At 39.1% G+C, this 12,953-nt stretch overlaps 1 long non-coding RNA gene and 1 other non-coding gene across 2 annotated transcripts in view; one reads left to right on the top strand and one right to left on the bottom strand.

The window, feature by feature from the left end:
• LOC133256891 (uncharacterized) overlaps window positions 1-9,598 on the bottom strand; it is a 32,261-nt gene extending 22,663 nt beyond the window's left edge. The window contains exons 1-2 of the long non-coding RNA XR_009739327.1: window positions 9,463-9,598; window positions 3,781-3,857 (exon numbers count right to left, since the gene is read on the bottom strand). This is a non-coding gene — a long non-coding RNA (uncharacterized LOC133256891). The remainder of the gene's footprint in view (window positions 1-3,780; window positions 3,858-9,462) is intronic.
• TRNAS-GGA (transfer RNA serine (anticodon GGA)) lies at window positions 8,530-8,601 on the top strand. The gene has a single exon. It is a non-coding gene; the product is annotated as a tRNA-Ser (tRNA).
• Window positions 9,599-12,953: the final 3,355 nt, after the last annotated feature.

Below are 12,953 nucleotides of genomic sequence, written 5' to 3'. Positions count from 1 at the left end.
CTGCGATGCGGGAGACCTGGGATTGATCCTTGGGTTGGGAAGATCCCCTGGAGGAGGGCATGGCAATCCACTTTGGTATTCTCGCCTGGAGAATTCCCATTGACAGAGGAGCTTGGCAGGCTCCATAGGGTCGCAAAGAGTCGGACACGACTGAGTGATAAAGCACAGCACAGTACAAAGGAAACTTGAGCTTAAAAAGTGGAAGTGTCCAGAACAAAAAGACGGTCTGTAAGCTATAAAGCCAATAATCAGATCCACATTCAACTGATTCAAAATGTGTGCATTTGTTCACACACCTTATGACTTCCTCAACTAAGTCTTCTTTGGCATCTTAGCAGGAAAGGTCACATTGCTTCAGACTTCTCTTTCATCAGCTAAAAGTAGACATACAAGTTTCTCTAGCCAATATCTTTACCTCTGATAAGAATAATTGTTTAAGAGTAAAATAAAAAATCAACCTTATGTAAAATCTCCAAAGAAGACAATCTCTCCCACTTCCAGGGACAACACAATCTGATGTTTCATAATTCCACAAGCATTCTAATACTCAATAATCTTCTACTTGCTTAGCAAGTTCTCATTGCCAGATCAAGTGCCTGTGGTAATAGATCTTAAAAGAATAAAGTCCAGAATTGAGAAGTTAAATAGTTTATATATTTCAACATTCATTATTCATAAAACAATGAACTAACAACAAAAAAATCTGGCTTCCTAAGCAAATTACAGTCAGCTTGCACAAGAATGGTCCTGTTTGCATCCTGCTAGATGAATACAGCAAAAGGAAAGTCTACTACTTACCAATATTTGAGATAAGTTGCAAACAAGCAGCCCATATTTACCTAAAGAATCATTTGAAAATCTTTTATTAATAAAAAAGGACACATTTTGTTTCCACATGTTTCACATAGCATCATAAGCCCACTCCAGATCATGCCTCCAACTGAGCAAACTAAAAACTCTTGAAAAAAATTAAATAACTACCGGAAGACTCTGAAATATATAGATTTTTAAATCATTAGCAAAATATTGGGTGAGTCCAAAAATGTATAAACAAATATCAAAATACATTATGGCCATGTATGGTTTATCCCAGTAAAACAATGTTGGTTTAGCATTTGAAAACATAATTCATCATATTAATAGAATAAAGGAGAAAATCTATATGATCAATGCAATAGATGGAGAAAAAGCATTTGATAAAATTCAACTCTCATTCACAATTTAAAAATACAAAAACTCTCAACAACCTAGGAATATTAGAGAAATTTCTCAAACTAATAATGGGCACCCATGCAAAACCTACAACTAACATCATACTTAATGGGGAAAGACTGAATTTTTATCGCCTGAAATTAGTAACAAAGCAAGAATGTCTACTTTCACTGCTTTTATTCAACATGACACTGGCAGGGAAAGGGGGAACCTAAACCATTGCAGTCATTTTTTAAAAGAGGGGGTGCAGAGAAGGTAAAAGAAAAAATAAATTAAAGGAATAAAGATCCGTAAGGAAGAAGTACTTCCTCTCTACTACAGTAGAGATGATAGAATTGCTTATGTAGAAAATCTCAGAGAATCTACAAAATAGAGATTCGAACTAATAAAAATAAATTTATCAAGATACATAACTAATGTTTTAAACTATTGAATTCCAATACACAAGAAGCAAACAATTCAAAAGTTACATTTTAAAAAATTCCATTTGCAGTAGTACCAAAAAGAAAAATCTAATCAAAGATGTCCACATTGAAAACTACAGAAACTGCTGAAAGTAAAGAAAATCTAAATAAATGAAAAGACATACCATATTCATAGATTGAAAGACTAAATATCATTAAGATAACAAACTGATCTATGCTAGTTTCAGTTCAATACCAATCAAAATTCCAGCAGACTTTTTTGTAGAAATTGACAAACTGACTTTAAAACATATATAGAAAAGCAAAGGACCTAAACTAACCAAAACCAAAGAACTTTTTAAAAAGAAAAACCAGGTTGGAAGACTTACCCAACCTGATTTCAAAAATTCCTATATAAAGCTATAGTAATCAAAGTAATTTGCTACTGACGAAAAGAGACACATATATGAACAAGAATAGAGAATCCAGAAATAAACCCACACATACAGTAAATTGATTTTTTACAAGAATACCAAGGCAATTCCTTGGAGAAAGACAAGTCTTTTTAACAAATGATGCTGTATACACTATAAAGAAAAAAAATTAGCATAACCCTTACCTCACACCCTACATAAAACTTAACTCAAAATGAATCACAGATCCAAATTTGAAACATAAAACTCTAAAATTTTCTACAAGAAGCAATACGAGAATTATAGTTTTGGAGAAAGCAAACATTTCTTGGATAAAACACAAAAAGTTTGAGTCACAGAGAAAAAGAATTGTAATTAATCTTTGACAAAACTAAAATGTTTACTGCTTGAAAGGAACCCCTAAGAAAACAAAACCACAAGCCACAGACCTGGAGAAAATATTTGCCAAATACATATCAGACAAGTACTTATATGAGAATCTATTAGTATAAAGAATTCTTATCACTCAATAGAAAGAAGATACTCTAATTTTTTAAATAAGGAAAAATTTACATAAACACTTTACCTAAAAACATCTAGTTTTCCATAAGAATATTAAAAAAATGTCCAAGTTATTAGTCAACAGAGAAATGCAAATCAAAATCAGAATGAAATACCACTATACACCCAATAGAATGGCTAATATACACATTTTTAAACCAACAATACAAAGTGTTGATGAGAATATGGAGAACTGCTATTGAGAACATAAAATTCTACAACAGCTTATCAGTTTCGCAGGTTCAGTATATACCTATCATACCACCTAGCTTGTCCACTCCTAGGTTATTACCCCAAAGAAATGAAATTATGTCCCATTAAGACTTGTAAACAAATGTTGATTGCAACTTTATATGTAATAGCCAAAAACTGGGAATAGCTCACGTGTCCATCAACAGGTAAATGGATAAACATCTTGTGGTATGTCCTTACAATGCAAGCTTACTCAGCAATAAAAAGAAACAAACAGCTGGTATACTCAACAAAATGAAGTTCAGATGAATCTCAAAACCACTATGCAGAGTGAGAGAAGCATGGCAGAAAGGAGTACATACTGTGTGATTCTATTTATGTGAAATTCTAAAAAATTAGAACTAATCTATAAGGACAGAAAGCAGATCAGTGGTTGCCTGTGGATTTTGGCAGAGGGAGGAATGGATTACAAAGGAGTTATAGGACAATTTAGAGAGAGAGAAATAACTGTTAACTTGATTATGGTGATGGTTTCATGGGTGTATTACATTTGTCAAAACAGATAAAATTGTACACTCTAAATATGTGCGGTTTATTATAGCAGTTCCATTTTACCCCAATAAAGATGTAAAATAAATACATGCACTTTGTCTAATTGCCCCAGCTTCAAGTCAAGTCAGTGGATTGCTTCATTAGCTTCATATCTAGATGCACTCACATAGTCCCTGCTGTGGAGCCCAATCCCCAAATTCGATCATGTTAGATTGTAGCATAATAAAATGTCATTTAAGGGCAGCATTAATTAATGTACAGAAACAGAATTCCCTGGTGTTCCAATAGTTAGGACTCAGCGCTTTCACTGCCGGTCTCTGGCTTGGATCCCTGCTTGGGGGAATAAGATCGTAGAAGCTGCATGGAGCGATTAAAAAACAAACAACCAACCACACACAGAAACCTTATCTGGTGATTAAGAATAAGGATCTCAGAGCTAGACTTACCCAAACTCAGTTCTCTCTCTCACTTGCTATGAGACCCTGCGTGAGATTACATTTCCCGTGTCTCAATTTCCTCATTCCTATAAAATGGAGATAATAATTTTTACCTCATGAAATTATTCTGGATATTCAGTAGGCTGACACAAATATAGCACATGCCTGGCTCAGATCAGTTCAGTTCAGTTGCTCAGTTGTGTCCGACTCCTTGAGACCCCATGAACTGCAGCACACCAGGCTTCCCTGTCCATCACCAACTACTGGAGCTTGCTCAAACTCATGTCCATCCAGTCAGTGATGCATCCAACCATCTCATCCTCTGTTGTCCCCTTCTCCTCCTGTCTTCAGTCTTTCCCAGCATCAGGGTCTTTTCTAAGGTCAGTTCTTCACATCAGGTGGCCAAAGTATTGGAGCTTCATCTTCAGCATCAGTCCTTCCAATGAATATTCAGAACTGATTTCTTTTAGGATGGACTGGTTGGATCTCCTTGCAGTCCAAGGGACTCTCAAGAGTCTTATCCAACACCACAGTTCAAAAGCATCAACTCTTCAGCACTCAGCTTCCTTTATAGTCCAACTCTCACATCCATACATGACTACTGGAAAACTCATAGCTTTGACCAGATAAACCTTTGTCAGCAAATAGGTTTCTAATAAATGAAAACCCTGCCATAACACTCAAATGGGAATCCCAAATGTTCTAATTCTTCACAATATTCTATCATGTTACAGCAAGGTAATGAAATCATCCAGGTGAACCTAAATAGCTATGTAATTGATGGAAATTCTAGGAGCCAATCATCAATCATATCTTTTTCAAATTTCTTTCATTGATGAGTGTGTTTTCATGGGGATTTTATTGCCCTAAGAGTATAACCAAGGTTCCACATTTTCTCTCTTCCTGCCCACCTCCTCTTCTTGTTTTTGCAGTTGCATCGAAGTCCTTGTATGAAGTTTCTGATCTAAAATATTGGATGTAGATGTTTTCCCAGGAAATTTGTTAACTCTTTCTGTTTATAGATGGATTAAAATTTTCTACACGAAATGCCAGGCTGGATGAAGCACAAGCTGGAATCAAGATTGCTGGGAGAAATATCAATAACCTCAGATATGCAGATGATACCACCCTTATGGCAGAAAGTGAAGAGGAACTAAAGAGCCTCTTGATGAAAGTGAAAGAGGAGAGTGAAAAAGTTGGCTTCAAACTCACCATTCAAAAAACAAAGATCATGGCCTCTGGTCCCATATTCTTGGCAAATAGATGAGGAAAAAATGGAAACAATGACAGACTTTACTTGGGCTCCAAAATCACTGCAGATGGTGACAGCAGCCATGAAATTAAAAGATGCTTCTCCTTGGAAGAAAAGCTACGGCCAACCTAGGCAGTATATTAAAAAACAGAGACATTACTTTGCAAAAAAGGTCCATCTTGTCAAAGCTATGGTTTTTCCAGTAGTCATGTATAGATGTGAGAATTGGAACATAAAGAAGGCTGAGTGCCAAAGAATTGATGCCTTTGAACTGTGGTGTTGGAGAAGACTCTTGAGAGTCCCTTGGACTGAAAGGAGATCAAACCAGTCAATCCTAAAGGAAATCAATCCTGAATATTCATTGGAAGGATTGATGCTAAAGATGAAGCTCCAATACTTTGGCCACCTGATGCCACGAATGGACTCATTGGAAAAGGCCCTGATGCTGGAAAAGACTGAAGACAGGAGGAGAAGGGGATGACAGAGGATGAAATGGTTGGATGGCATCACTGACTCAATGGACATGAGTTTGAGCAAGCTCTGGTAGTTGGTGATGGACAGGGAAGCCTGGCATGCTGCAGTTCATGGGGTTGCAGAGTCAGACACAACTGAGTGACTGAACTGAACTGATATCTGTCCTACGACACTGTTAGTGATCTGTTCCAGTCTGGAATTCCCTTCATCTGGTACATAGTTGGTGTCTCATAAATGTTGCTACCTTTATTTTCCTAGTTCAGGATTGAGTCAACCAGCATAGGGCTAAATACACACAACATAGAAATCAAATGGGACTATTAGGTTCAGAGATACATTCTATAGGAGGCTCATCAGGCTTGCACAGAAACACAAGTGTAGCTGGCAAAGGCTCTTGAGAGTTCCTTGGACAGCAAGATCAAACTGGCCAGTCCTAAAGGAATTTAACGCTGAATATTCATGGGGAAAACTGATGCTGAAGCAAAAGTTCCAATACTTTGGCCACCTGATGTATAGAGCTGACTCACTGGTAAAGACCCTGATCCTGGGAAAGATTGAAGACAAGAGGAGAAGGGGTGACGGAGGATGAAATGGTTGGATGGCATCACCGACTCAATGGACATAAGCTTGAGCAAACTCCAGGAGATAGTGAAGGACAGAAAATCCTAGAGGGCTGCATGGAGTCGCAAGAGTCAGACATGACTTAGCAACTGAACAACGAGTGTAGCAGATGTGTCATTTTAATGCTATAGCTGCTTCTGATCCTAACCCACTAGCAGCACTCTATTTTTTTCATTCCAAAGTAGACTAGATGTTCACTTCATTAACGGTAAAGAAACAGGGGCCTAAATAAATGATTGCTTACTTCTATATCCCAGTCACCGTACTAGACGCTTTCTTTATCATTTCTATAAATCCTAGAATAAACCACTTCTGTTTTACACATGACATAACTGAGGCTTGACTTGTTTAAGGCTGTAGATGAAGTGTGGAATAATGAAGCCAGGAGTCCAATCCACACAAGATTTTGGTCACGCAACCTCTGTGGTGTACATTATACCATATCACTTCTCAATGTTTGTGGGCTTAGAAAGGGCAACTCTTTAATTTATCTTCCAAATGGAGAGACTTCTAAGAGTGAATGTGGCAGGATGATAGGCATAAACCAGAACTCTGCTGGGCACACTGAAGTGAGTGATTACCCTAATCTGAATTATCAACTATTAATTATCAAATATTCAAGCAATATTTCAAGGCAAAGAGATATCAAGAAAGGAGATGAAAATCTGTGGCATGCTGAATGCTGGCCAAATAGACTCTCTGCAAAGGAAGATGTGATCCTGATTTTAGGGAAAATAACTGGGACATGATCTACTTCCTCACTACTCACTGGATCTGCAGACCAGCAACAGCCCCTCAGACCTACTGCCATTTGAATCTGCCTTTTAACAAGATGTCCTGGTGATTTACATGCACATTAAAGTTTGAGAAGCACTGTTCTACAGGTCTGTAAACTTGCTTACCATCTGAGTAACATGGAAGTTTAAAAAATTCAAGGGTGCATCACCCAAGATCCTAATTCTGTGGAATTTGGGGTGAAGCCAAGAATCCGCATTTTAAAAGAGCCCTCCATGAAAGCCTCGAGAACGGGCAGATTTGGGGCACACAGATCTAGAGCATCCAATGTAAACGGCAACCAAGTTTTCACCAGGAATCATACAAAGTTAAAATGAAAGCAGCTTAAAAGTCATTGTATTTACATTTTTATCAAGAAATTTATCTTTTTTTCAGCCAAAAAAATCCTTTGAGAGATAGATTCCATAGTAGGAAAGTATGTTAGCTGAGGAATTTTCAATGAAATGAAGCAAAGCATAATATTCCCAAAGAAGGCCTTCCAGCTCCTGGAACAAACTCACACAGCCCTAAGTGTGCCCAGACACAGACACAAACATAAAATGAGACCGAGAAGATAACCAAATGTTGCTTCCCAATACATTCACAGCCCTGTGGCCATAATTACTTGGTCTTTGTGAGAACATCTGTTCCCCTAGTCTCATCCCGAGGCCCAGAGTTATGCGCACAGTCTGTTTCTGTGTCATTTCTTAGGGTGTTGTCCCACATCGGAAGCGAAGCCTGAATGATTACAGACACTTTGCTGTGTTTTACGGACTCTTCCACCTACATTTCTTTTTGGCAGTCAATTTGCTGTTAAATGTCTAATGAGTCTTTAGTGAAGCAAAACTCAGGCATTAAGCTTCAGTGACTAGACTGAATCTAAAAACTCAGATCTTATTCTATGGTGAAAAGATAGAGCAGCAAATTCACAAACGATGTAGTCCAGACTCAGGACAAAAAGTCAAGGTCATGTTCACATTCAAACTCTGAAATAAAAACAGTCCAGAGAAGCAACATCAGGCAGAAGGCAAGAAGACAGTGCTGATGACCTGGGCTTCTGAATCAGGTCCAGTGATAGATTCCTGCCACTCCTGTGGCCTTTCCAGGTGGCGCAGGCAGTAAAGAACTCACCTGCCAGTACAGGTAGATGTAAGGGATGTGGGTTTGATCCCTGGGTCAGGGCGTGGGAGGGCGTGGCCACCCACTCCAGTATTCTTGCCTGGAGAATCCCATGAACAGAGGAGCCTGGCAAGTTAAAGTCCACAGCTCTTTTTGAAGAAAAACTGTAAACTGTAAGTCTCTCACGTGTAGAGATTCCATTGTTTCTATTCTCTGCCTTTTTGACATATCATATCATTACTTCTACTGGTTACTTTTTCAGTATTTTATAGTGAAAAGAAAGAATAAACATTCGAGTCATCATGGTCTAGATTCAACAATCATTAACATTCTGCTTTATTTGTCCTATTATTTAAATTTCTGTTGAAATTTCCACATGAGTTGTGGACATCATGACTCTTCATTACCAAATACGTTAGCTTACTTCTCTTGAGACTAAGCTCTCATACATAACCATGATATTACTAAAACACTGAAGAAAACTGGCAAAAATAATTCCCTAATATCACCTTAGGGCTTCCCTGGTGGCTCAGAGGTTAAAGCGTCTGCCTGGAAAGCAGGAGACCTGGGTTCGATTCCTGGGTTGGGAAGATCCCCTGGAGAAGGAAATGGCAACCCACTCCAGTACTTTTGCTTGGAGAATCCCATGGAGGGAGGAGCCTGGTGGGCTACAGTCCACGGCGTCACAAAGAGTGGTACACGACTGAGTGACTTCTGCTGCTGCTGCTAAGTCACTTTAGTCGTGTCTGACTCTGTACGACCCTATAGATGACAGCCCACCAGGCTCCCCTGTCCCTGGGATTCTCCAGGCAAGAACACTAGAGTGGGTTGCCATTTCCTTCTCCAGTGCATGAAAGTGAAAAGTGAAAGTGAAGTCGCTCAGTCGTGTCTGACTCTTCGAGACCCCATGGACTGAAGCCTACCAGGCTCCTCCGTCCATGGGATTTTCCAGGCAAGAGTACTGGAGTGGGGTGCCATTGCCTTCTCCACTGAGTGACTTCACTTACTTTCTAATATCACCTAATATCCACTCCTTATTGAATCTGCCCGATTACCCCTGAAATGTCTCTATTCCAACATTTTATTTCACCATTTGTCAAAGAGCAAAGTTGAAAGAATTTTACAGTACACTCATATACTCACCACCCAGATGCTGCCATTCATTTTTTACTGTGCTTATTTTACTACATCATTACATTTATCCGTACACATTCTTTAGCCATCAACCCATCTTACTTTTGGACGTATTTCAAAGTAAAATGCATCAGCAGTTTACCCTTAAATATTCTGTGTGCAAATTGTTAAGTAGAGTTCAATGCTTGTTTATAATTTTTCTTTTGATGGGAAATTTACATACAATGAAATGCACAAATATTAAATTATATTTGCTGAGTTTCAACAAATACATACATCTATGTAACCCATGTCTATGTCAAAAAATAGAACATTACCAGGAATTTCTTTCCTGATCCTACCCAGTTGCTCCCCTCCCCTCTCAGAGGCAAGCTCTGTTCTGATGTTTTTCACCATAGATTCTATTTTGCCCATTCTAGAACTTCATATAAATAGAATTATACAGTGGTTTCCTTGCTAAATCAACATCATCAGGGTGCAGTGGAACTTTGTGTGATAGTGATGGAAGTAAAGAAAAGGAATTCTCACTGTAGCCATTCATGCCATAGCTCTGTTTCCATTGGAAACCACTGACCACCATAAAGGAAAACAAAGTTGTTCACATAAGCTGCTCCTAGCTTGGTTTTTGTCATATGTACCATGCTGTGCCACCCAGATCCCTACTTCAAGAGTGAAGGATTGGTTCCCCAATGTTGAGAAGATGGTCAGATGATAGCCTTCTGTGCCAGATGGGAATTGCCTCAACAGAAAAGAGCCATGTCACCCAAAGTCACTGCCTCTTCATAGGGCAGGCTGTATTCAGTGACTGGTCCACCTAGATAAAGAATCTGCTCCCTCACTCCAATTTGGTGCAAGTCTAAAGCCCCACATTAGCCTCATAGTTTCCCATGGGCTTGTCTGAGCCCATATTAGATGTAACCCCAGCCAACCCCTCCCTCTGCCATGTCCTTTCTGTCCCATTCTTTCCACACTTCTTGACCCCAAGAATACTCCTTAGTACCCCTCATATTGTTGATCTTCTCAGAGTCAATTTCCTGGAGAATCCAACCTGCAGTAAGGGCTACACGGCCAATCACCATTAAAGAGGTCACAGCTATTTCACTGATAATTCTATAGAAACCAAATTTACTCAGATTTTGCCAAAGGAGATGTCAAGGCACAAAATTTATGTGATTTTTCTTGAGATTATCCAAGGTGCCAATATTGTGCGAAGGCAGTGTGCCAAGGCATGCTCAAAAGGCACATAAAAACGCTGCCAAGTTTTCTTCTCTGTGTAAAATTTATGTTTGTTACAACAGAGTAAAACTCACCATTTCAGTTATGCATGCCAGATGGAATGTTAAGATTCATGGGTTTGCAGAGTGGGGTACAGAGCAGGGAGTTTAGAACAAGTGTTAAGTTTAGAACAAGTGTTAAGAAGCAGAGTATTCATAGAAAGATAGTGTGTTTAGTGGAAATGCGCTGTAATCTCCTCATGAGTATATACAAGAATACGGACAGAACAGTAAATCTACTGAAACAGCAACATCATGCCGAAAGGTGACAGTGACTATAGCAAGAACTGTGGGATGGCTTTAGAGATGCTACAAGAAATGGTTTTACAGTAGGAGCAGTTACACGGATGTTTCTGCTGTCTGGTTTAATGTTTGGAGATCTGCCATCAAAATCTCCATCTTTCGAAAAAGCCAACATTGAATGTAAAGAAGTTGAGACCCCTGAGCTGGGGTTTAAAACCCAAGAAATAAGCGTACCCCAACCCCTACTCTATGGGTTCTAATTACTACACCTATAAGTAGAAAAATAGATACAGTTTTCATCTATTTTGGGAAGAACAGGCTTGTGCTCTTTCCTAATAAAGTTAAGCATATTGGCACTTGAAGCCTGTTAATACACAGGATTGCTAATCAGAAAAGAATATAAAAGACACAGGAGGCATTTACTTTAGAAGCAAAACCAGCATTTTGATGTCCCTGGGTCTGTTCAGCATAAAGATGTAGCCCCATAGAGGGAATCAAAACGTGGCACTTCATTTTGACAGTGTCTACATGGCCTTTCTATTTTCTTTTCTCTTTAAGTTTGTTGGCACGTTTCTTCCAGCAGAGCGTATCAGCTCAGCACACAAAGCATTCTTTATACTCCTGAAAATGAGGTATTGATAAGCCCAAAGGACTCAGATGAGACAGGTTTCTGGTTCTTTCTGGCATCAGTGAGATCCAATTTTCAAAAGGTCTGTGGCTAGGGCTCCAGAGTCACATGTGAACTACTGGATTCTATGACTTATTGGCAAATCAGCAACTGTCTCACACAGATGAAAGCCAAAACTGGACTGCTCTCCTGCATCGAGACTGGTTGTGGTAATGACCCTGAATTCATCACATAACCACACAACCCCTTATTTCATGCAAGCTAGTGAAAAGCCACAAAATTCACATACAGGTCTTGCTCTTTAAAACAAAAGAAATATTTTAACTACGAAGCCCAAAGTGGAGGCGAGTCTTCGATCTCAGCAACTTATCGGCAATACCTCCTGATCATTCTTCGCCCAACAGGCTGGTCATTTTCATAAATGTAGCTGGCAGTTCTGACTTCACCTGGAGGGGAATGTAACCCAGAGCAGCCAACCAGAACTTCAAATTCTCTGGTTTTTGTCAGATACTGTTAACATCGCAGTCTTTTCTAAATTTAGGCTAGTGAATCACACAAAACAGTGACCTGACTGCGAAGCTTCATCAAGTTTATATGGGAGTGCAATCAACAACACATTGGATTGTAAAGGTAAACAATGTGAAAACAACCAAACCACCTCCTGGTTCAACACCAACAAAAGAAAATGACATTGTGAACTAGGCTTGCTTTGCACGACCGAATACAGATGTGCTCCCTTGCATTTTTTAGCTTCCTTTTCTAATGCTTACAGTATAGTTTATGGATTCATAGCATATGCATATGTCAGCTTATGGCGCTCAAGGATTAATTTCACTTTATCCAATATGTTGCTAAGCCTCTCAGGGAATTTGTGGTCTAGTGTGATGAGCTGACATAAAACTAATTTAGCTCAGATTCTGTTTTTCATACTGTCACAATTTAACTATTTGCAGCACTGTTTGCAGGAATTCAGATAAGGTTATTTAATGAAAGAAAAATGACAAGTAAGACATTCCTTAACTTTCCCCGATTCTAGCCAATTCCTCACCCCTTACATCCAACAGATTATCAAGATCTAAAGACCCTACTTCAGTCCAGCAGTTGACATCTCCCCTCTCCCATAGGTATTGTCTTAGTTCAGATTCCTTTGGTTTTCCTCTGGGCCCTCACAGTGACCTCCTACCTGGTTTCCCTTTTACCAGAGTCTCTCTTCCCTGAAACCAGGATTCATTCTGATCTGATCATGTCAATCCCTTCTTAGAACGGCGGAGCAGGGGCGGGGGGTGGGGCAGGGGCGGGGAGGGCGGAAATATATATATATAGCTTTATGGGAGTGCAAAGAAGTTCTGGCTTCACAACATCATTTGAATGAATGAATTTATCACAGTCTACAACCTTATCCTCAGATCCATAAGCTCAGAAATGAGTGGTATCTCAGCAATGGATCTACACTAAAATCGTGCAAGATTCATGTAAGAACTAAAATTGTCAGCATATTAATTTCCATTAAAATGTAACTTCTAGACAAGCCTTAATCCTCATTTTGGCCTGAGGTGCATATTTCTCTACTAGAAGCACAGTTACATGAAAAGCCATTTTATCATAATGCTCTTTACAGCCCTGGAGTTTGCTCGGGAAAGTGAGTTGTTTGGCCATTTGAGAC

This window comes from Bos javanicus, chromosome 11 (assembly GCF_032452875.1).
Source record: "Bos javanicus breed banteng chromosome 11, ARS-OSU_banteng_1.0, whole genome shotgun sequence".
NCBI classification, from domain to species: domain Eukaryota; kingdom Metazoa; phylum Chordata; class Mammalia; order Artiodactyla; family Bovidae; genus Bos; species Bos javanicus.
The sequence above is the reverse complement of the archived record's forward strand: the minus strand, read 5'-3'. Positions and strand labels throughout refer to the sequence as shown.